We start from the raw sequence: 8,689 nt of genomic DNA on the forward strand, positions 1-8,689 counted from the left end.
TATCTCGTCTCAGGCGATGAGGGATAAGTGAAAGTGCAACTATCCCTGGGTGGTTTTGGTAATTATTAACAACATATAGCTCATTGAACTAATACTATTTCAAGATGATCATTTCAGAAAGTTCATTGATTGCCATGGCATGGATTAAGAATGTGGACCCCTCAAAATGCTAAGGACACATATTGGCTCAAGCTCAAGACTCTACCTTTTTCATTTTAGTCATCCAAGATCACATTGAGTCCATAGGAAAAGCCAATACTATTAAAAGGGGGCGAGGTGTTGCTTAATGGCTTACTTGCTCAAAATGCTTGGTGATATGCTCCAAAAACCCTCAACCACTTTCTCTTATCCACATATGTCCGAATCGAAAAAGTCAAACTCGACCCCACTGAAATGTTCTATCCAGTGCCACTGAGTTCACTTGACATAGCCACTGCCAGAAACCCTAGTCATATCGGTCGTACCGATAGGGATCTCGGTCTCACCAAGATGAGATTGCATAATCTCTGTTTCCCTTCGTAACGCTTCGTTCCAACCAAGATGAGTGATCGGTCCCACCGAGTTCGCAATGCAAACTCTCTATTTCCCTTTCGTGGCGTTTCGGTCTCACCAAAATGAGCAATTCGGTCCCACCGAGTTTTCATGACCAACTCTCTTGTTAGCTTATTAACAAAATCGGTCCCACTGAGTTTGTGTAATCGTTCTCACCGAGATTACGTTATGCCCTAACCCTAATCAAATCGGTCCCACCGAGTTGACATGTCGGTCCCACCGAAAAGCCTAATGTTCACATTTTGAACTAAATCGGTCACACCGAGTTTTCTGATTCGGTCCACCAGAATTTTGTGAATTGTGTGTAACGGTTAGATTTGGTGTGGAGGCTATAATACCCCTCCACCCACTCATCACTTGTAGAGAGGGCCATCAGAACATACCAACACTTCCAAAGTTCATTTTCTGAGAGAGAACCACCTACTCATGTGTCGATACCAAGATATTCCATTCCAACCATATGAATCTTGATCTCTAGCCATCCCTAAGTTGCTTTCCACTAAAATCTTATTTCCAACCAATCCAAATCAGTGAGAGAGAGTTGAGTGTTGGGAGAATATCATTTGAAAGATATGAGCAAGGAGTTCATCATCAACACACCGTTCATTACCTTTTGGAGAGCGGTGTCTCCTAGATTGGTTAGGTGTCACTTGGGAGCCTCCAACAAGATTGTGGAGGTGAACCAAGGAGTTTGTACGAGCAAGGAGATCGCCTACTCCATGAAGATCTACCCTAGTGAGGCAAGTCCTTCATAGGCGATGGCCATGGTGGGATAGACAAGGTTGCCTCTTCGTGGACCCTTCGTGGGTGGATCCCTCCCTGGAATCGTGCAACCGTTACCCTTCGTGGGTTGAAATCTCCATCAACGTGGATGTATGATAGAACCACCTATCGAAACCATGCCAAAAATCTCCGTGTCTATATTGCGTTTTTCCCTCCAAACTCCTCCCTTTACCTTCATGTGGAATGTTTTACATTCCGCTGCTATACTCTTAGACTTGCATGTGTAGGTTGATTGCTTGACTTGCGCTAAGTTGTTAAAATCTGCCAAGACTGAAAATTGGGAAAAGGCTAGATTTTTATTTGGTCAAGTAGTCTAATCACCCCCTTGTAGACATACTTTCCATGCTACAAGTGGTATTAGAGATTTGGTCTCCATTTGCCTTGGTTTCCATAGCATTTGGTGATCATAGCCTTGGTTTCACAACCTAGGAGAGTATGGCGTCTAGAGAGGGAAATTACCACCGTAGAGGTCCCTATATTGATGGTACTAATTTTGCTAGTTGGAAGCATAAGATGAAAATGCATATTCTTGGACATAACCCCGCCATTTGGGCTATTGTGTGTATTGGCTTGCAAGGTGAATTCTTTGATGGGAGAGAACCAAACCGTGAAGCTACTGCATAAGAGTTGAAGATGCTGCAATACAATGCTCAAGCTTGCGATATCCTCTTCAATGGATTGTGCCCTGAAGAATTCAATCAAATCAGCCATCTTGAGAATGCAAAAGAAATTTGGGATACTTTGATTGATATGCACGAAGGTACTGACTCGATCAAGGAATCCAAATTGGATGTGCTTCAAAGTCAACTTGACAAGTTCAAAATGAAGGATGGTGAAGGTGTCGCTGAAATGTACTCTCGGCTTGCTCTCATCACAAATGAGATTGCCGGCTTAGGAAGTGAAGACATGACCGATAGATTCATCAACAACAAGATCCTAAGAGAATTGGCAGGAAAAATATGATACCGTGTGTACATTGATTCAAATCATGCCCAATTACATAGATCTCAAGCCAACAGAAGTCATTGGGAGAATAGTTGCTCATGAGATGTCACTTAAGGATAAGGAAGAGCTTCACAACAAGTCAAGTGGTGCGTACAAAGACTCATGTGATGCTCCTACATCATCAAATAAGAAACAAGTCTTCAATGAAGAATTGAGCCTAATGGTGAAGAACATCAAAAAGTTCTACAAGAGTGGAAGCAAGGAAAGAAGTTCCAAGTCAAGGTCCTACAATGAAAAAAGATCTTCGAGTCATGAACGTAATTGCTACAATTGTGGAAGATGAGGACACTACTCCAATGAGTGTACGGCTACCTATAAGAAAAGAGAAGATTGAACGAAAAGGAAAAGTAGAAGAGAAAAATCACCACCAAGGGAGAGGAGTAGAGATGACCGTTATGAACGAAGAACATCATAGAGAAGCAAGGATTCGGAAAGGAAGGACAAATCATCAAGGAGCTACACAAAACGAAGACATCAAGCTCATGTTGGTGAATGTGTATCCAGCTCCGACCCTGATAATCACTTCGAGAGAAGTTATTACTCCGACTCAGAATATACTCAAGATGAAGGTGTTGCCAGTCTAGCACTTGTGTCAGCCAACTCCTACAACATATTTGACTCACCAAATGAAAGAATAGGAAGATGCTTCATGGCTAAAGGTCCAAAGGTATCACACCCCGAGTATGTTGATTTCAATAGTGATGAAGATGATTTGCTAGGTGATGATGATTTACTTATTGACAACTCTAGTGATGAAAACTATGATGAACTTGTTATTAATCATGCTAATCAAGGTAAAATGAATGACGATGATAACAAGGAGATCGAGCATCTAACTACAGAACTAAACACTCTTAAATAGTTCATGAAACTACCTTGGAAGATCATCGAGAAGTTTTAAGGACTCATGAGAAGTTACACTTTGAAAAGGTCAACCTTGAGCAAGGGCATGGGTTCTTAAAGGCAATCAATGATGATCTAGAGAAGTTCTTACATTGCCAAGGATTTAGTCTTGTCTACTTACATGCCACAAGTTAAATCTAGCAATAAGAGTAAGAAAGACTCTTCTTCTAGTAGTAACAACAATCATGATAAATCCAAATTGTTGCTTCTAGTGGTTCTCTTGATTCCACTAATGATTCTCTTAGCCAAGTTACACTTGAGCAAGAAAATAGCTTATTGAAGGGAATTATAGAGAAAGGTGTCTACCAGAGTCTTGCCGTAAGTAAGCAATTTGAGGAAATTGTACGCAAGCAAGGAAGGCACCAGAAGAATCAAGGTGTTGGTTTTGAATGAAAGTTCAATGTCAATGGAGTTGAGTGGGAAGAAGATCAATACCCCATGACAAAGTTGGTTCCTCGACAAGAGAAGTATGATCCCACTTCTTTCCAAGGAACACAAGCTCAAGATGATCTTCCACCACAAGACCACAAGCAAAAGGGCAAGGACAAGATTCAAGAGGAGATTGATGCATTTGAAGAAGCTCCCAAGGCCTGGTTCAAGTGGGTTCCCAAGACTACATCAAGTTCTACTTCATCAAGTATGACTACAACTCCAAGGATTCCCATCAAGATGATGTGGATTCTAAAGAAGAACTAGAGAGTTCTTAAGGGTGACTCCGCCAACATACTTCATTCAAATCATTTTGGCGAGAACAAGTGCAAACAACTTCCACATCTTGCACTAGTTCAAGGAGTCACAAACCCTCTTCCTGGTAAGACAAGGGACAAGGTAACCTAATTCTTTCATGGAAGTCATCATGTGTGAACTTCACTCTATGTCTATGGATATCCATGTTTCTTCCATGTGGGACTAACCCTTCTAGGTATTGAAAGTGCAACTCACTCCAAAGGATTGCTCCAAATGATCTACACCAACATTGAGCATCCACATCTTCATCATCTACATGAAGTCATCATCGACAAAACCCAAGGTTATTTCATCCCTCTTAGGGGGGATATCACATCTAGGGGGAGCTTTACTCTAATCAACTGAGCTAAAGCAACTCTAAAGGTGTGAGCACAAAAACGCTTTATGTAAAAGTGGTAACCCCACTTGTGCTTAAACGATGAGTATGACCTACGATGAAATGTTCTCATTTGACTCCTCAGTCAATATACTCATATATAGATGACCTAGTCATCGCCAATTGCTTGATAGATGCTAGAGTGTTTGTGCATGCTTTGCCACATATTTCATTTGCCATTTTATTATGCGAGCATGTTGATTGCATATTTTACTCATTCGAGGACATCCACTTGTTGTTTTGATTGTTTGGCGTTTTCTCTTTTGCCAAGTGGACGAACAAGAATGCCTTAGAACCTCCTCTAGCTATCTATGCTTTTCTTGTCTCAAACTCTATTCATTCTACATCACAAAGTTTGATCAAGTCCGATTCGAACCACTCTGTGTGAGGAGCACTTGGAGTCCCCTATTCGTCATAGGCTTAAACTTCCAAAACCTCTTGGTGCATTTTGGTATGACCGAGACATCCACTTCGGTCACACCGAGTTCACCAAGTTCATCTAGGTTTTCCATCTCGAGGAAACCGATTCGAACTACTCGGTCACACCGAGTTGCAGTAACCGCTTGCGATTCTGCATCTCGGTGCCACCGAGTTGTTCCACTCGGTCAATGCGACAGGGTCGGGATATATATACCCACGAGTGAAAAATTGGAAATTTCTTCAAACCTCGTCAGCCTGCGTATATCCTGCTCTGCCTCCTCAGGTCTCCGGATCGTCTCCTCGCCGCCAGCGACCTCCCGCCGCTGGCTTCCGTCACCGTCAACGGAATTCTGCTTCGCCGTTGTCACCGTAGCGAACTCCCGCCGAAATTGGGTATGGGTTCGATGCTCTGTGCTATTTCCTTACTCTCATTCCTAGCACATTGCTTTGCCATGATCATTACCACGTATGAAAACAAACTATCCAGAGAAAACATCCTTCAGGTTAGGTCTGATTCAAAAATTTAGGGTTAGGTTTCCGCCGAACTCATCTCGGACCGACCGAGTTGTAGAAATCGATCTCACCGATTTGGCTTAGGCCATTGCACCTGTGTTTTCGGTCTGACCAAAAATTGCAAACCGGTGCGACCGAGTTAGACTCTCTGTAAAACCCTAGCAATCTCGGTGCCACCGAACCATGACTTGGTCTGAACGAGTTCACTAGTTTAGGTTCCAAAAGATGCTTCAATATCACCGAGTGTATCAAATCGGTAGCTCCGAAATGATTTCTGTGGAGAAATAAAACTAAGTTATTGACTCATTTGTTTGGCAAATACTCTGCACTTTGTGATGCTCATCTATTCTACCTCATCTATATCTATTCACAAGGTTTGTTGTCGGTTTGCTTGCCAAGATGTCAGACCAGAGTGATAGCCGGAACATGTCAGAAGAGCAAGTGAAGTTGAGTGAGGGCACTAGTCCCTCAAGCATCTCAGATGATGGAAGCAGGAGCACTCCCAGTAATTTTCCAAAGGCAGCTACCAGGTCAAGGAAGAAGAGAACCTTAGATTCTGAAGATGAGGACTATGTGGCTACTAAAGAGGAAGTCAGCTCCAAGAAGAAGGTGCTAAAGAAAGAGTATGGCACATATGCAACAACTAAGCCAAGGTTGAACAAGAAGGCATCAGCAAAAAGGATTCCTATGTCTAAGGCCAGAGCCTCCACTCAAGAAACTATGGAGTTCACTCTTGAACCCAAAGAGGCCGGATATAGCAAGAAGAGGAAAGAGAGGGTCAAGAAGAACACTGCCAAAGTGCTTGGTAGATCCTCCATCATGAGAGAGCCAGAGGAAGATGAAGAGGAAGAGGATGCTACTCCAGCTCCCAAGTCTCAGAAGCTCATGGGAGATGCTATCAAGTCACGGGCTGCCACATCAAAGCCCAAAACTGCTCCCAAAGCAACAGCTCTAGCTTAGAAGCCTTCTAAGCCCAGGAGAATCACCAGAAACATTCCTGCCGAAGAGAAGAACAAGGCCCCAGTGCCTAAAGTTTAAGAAGAAGATGATGAAGCCCAAGTGCTGAGAAAACTGAAACCCAAGATTCTAGATCACAATGATGCTCATCCAGTAGCTGAGGACATGCACATCAGAAAGGATGCATGATTGAGACTTTGGAGCCAGCCTGATCCATATGCTATAAGAAGGAGAACTTCAGTGGGCTATAGGTTCCACACCAAAGAACATCAAGACTTCTATGAGACCATTCTGCTTGACAAGAAGCCAATTGTCAGTGATATGAGATGGGTCAATTGGGAATTTATTAATTAGAATGCGGATCACATCCCATGCGTACATGAAAGCTTCAAAGCATGTGGAGTTGACAAGTTTGTTGAACAGAAGGTCACAAAATGGAATGATGAGCTAATCATGCAATTTTACTCCACTGCTCATATCTATCCAGATGGGATGATAGTGTGGATGTCTGAAGGTACAAGGTACCAATCAACTGTAGATGAATGGGCCAAGTTGATAAATGCCCCAGAAGAGCAAGAGGATGACTGGGATGTGTATGCCAAGAATAAGAAGGACCACAATTCAATGACAAATGTGTACAAGGAGATCCCGGATAAAGCTTTGGAGACACACATGCTTGGATCTATGCACTATTTGTTGTCCGGTCTACCTACTATCAAGACCATCTTAAGGCATACTCTGTTACCCAAATCTGGAGATCACAAGATGATAAGGGGACATTCCATCAACTTGCTGCAAATCTTTGATGTACCTAATAAATTCAAGGTCATGAGTCTGATTGTGGAGACAATCAAGAGGACAACTGCTGACCAGAAAAGATCTTGTGGGTATGCTCCACACATTCAGGTGCTCATCAACTCAAAGGTGGACACATGTACTTACTTGTTGGATAAGGAGCATTTAGCCTTATACCCAGATTTTGAAGATAATGAAGTTGTAATGAATGAAAATAAACCTTCATCAACACAAGCATAGGCGAAGAGAGCCAAGGCAAGGGCATAAAAGGCTGCAAGGATGCCAACTGCTGAGGAAGCATCTCAGGTATTCCTGAAGAGCAAACAAGATCAATTGGGCTATTTAATTCAAGCTACATTGAGGATTGAGAAGGGCTTGGCCACCCTAACTCAGAATCAGGAGAGCTTGGAGAGGATCGTAGAGACCAAGTTCTATGATCTTGACCTCAAGGTGACTGAGATACAGACTATAGTTGAGCAGATCCAGGAGGAAGCTGAGGAGAGGAGAGGAAGGGCAACTATGGATGCTTTTCTACGTGTGCGAAGGAGTCAGAGGTCAGATGCAGTGCCAGTATCAGATACCAGAGCTACTTCATCTGCACCAGCGATAGCTTCAGTACCACCTCCAGCACCTGCTCCACCAGCTCCAACATCATCCACTGATGCCTTCGTCCTTGGAGTTCTCTCTACACCACCTCCCGAAGACCAAGCCTGACAGACGCATAGCACTATGCATTTTTGTCATTTTGGCAAGTTGTTGCCAAAGGGGGAGAAATGTATAGATCATAGGCTTCGAGAGAGAGTGTTTTTCTTCTTTATCTCTCTTGTTTTTGGTTGAGCTTTATTGTGTGCTTGGTTGATGCTCAATGTCCTTGTGTGAGATACTTGTATGATCATGTGTTTGATCATATGCTACCTTAATGTTTGCTTGGATGACATTATCTTTTATATCCTTATATGATCATTCACTTTGCTTGGTGATGAGTGCATGTTTTAATTCATATCATTCTGAGCGCTACACCAAGATGTATGTGACATGGACGAGTGACCCATGATCCTAATCGATTGTGCATTTGCATTCAAAAGCAAATCTTAAACAGTGCACAAATTTAGGGGGAGCTCGTGCTTATCACATACTCCTTAAAGCGACGATGTATGTCAATCTTATTATCATTTTTTGAAGCTTTGATCTATATGTTTTCATCAATTACCAAACAGTGGGATATTGAAAGTGCAACTATCCCTTGCTGGTTTTGATAATTATTAACAACATATAGCTCATTGAACTAATACTATTTCAAGATGGTCATTTTGGAAAGTTCAATGATTGGCATGGTATGGATTAAGAATGTGGACCCCTCAAAATGCTAAGGACACATATTGGCTCAAGCTCAAGACTCTACCTTTTTCATTTTAGTGATCCAAGATCACATTGAGTCCATAGGAAAAGCCAATACTATTAAATGGAGATGAGGTGTTGTTTAATGGCTTACTTGCTAAAAATGCTTAGTGATATGCTCCAAAAACCCTCAACCACTTTCTCATATCCACATATGTCCCAAACCAAAAACTCAAACTCAGCCCCACCAAAATGTTCTATCCAATGCCACCGAGTTCACTTGACATAGCCACTGCCAGA

The sequence above is a fragment of the Triticum urartu genome, chromosome 3A (assembly GCF_056163025.1).
Source record: "Triticum urartu cultivar PI428250 chromosome 3A, HENAU_Tu73, whole genome shotgun sequence".
Taxonomy (NCBI): domain Eukaryota; kingdom Viridiplantae; phylum Streptophyta; class Magnoliopsida; order Poales; family Poaceae; genus Triticum; species Triticum urartu.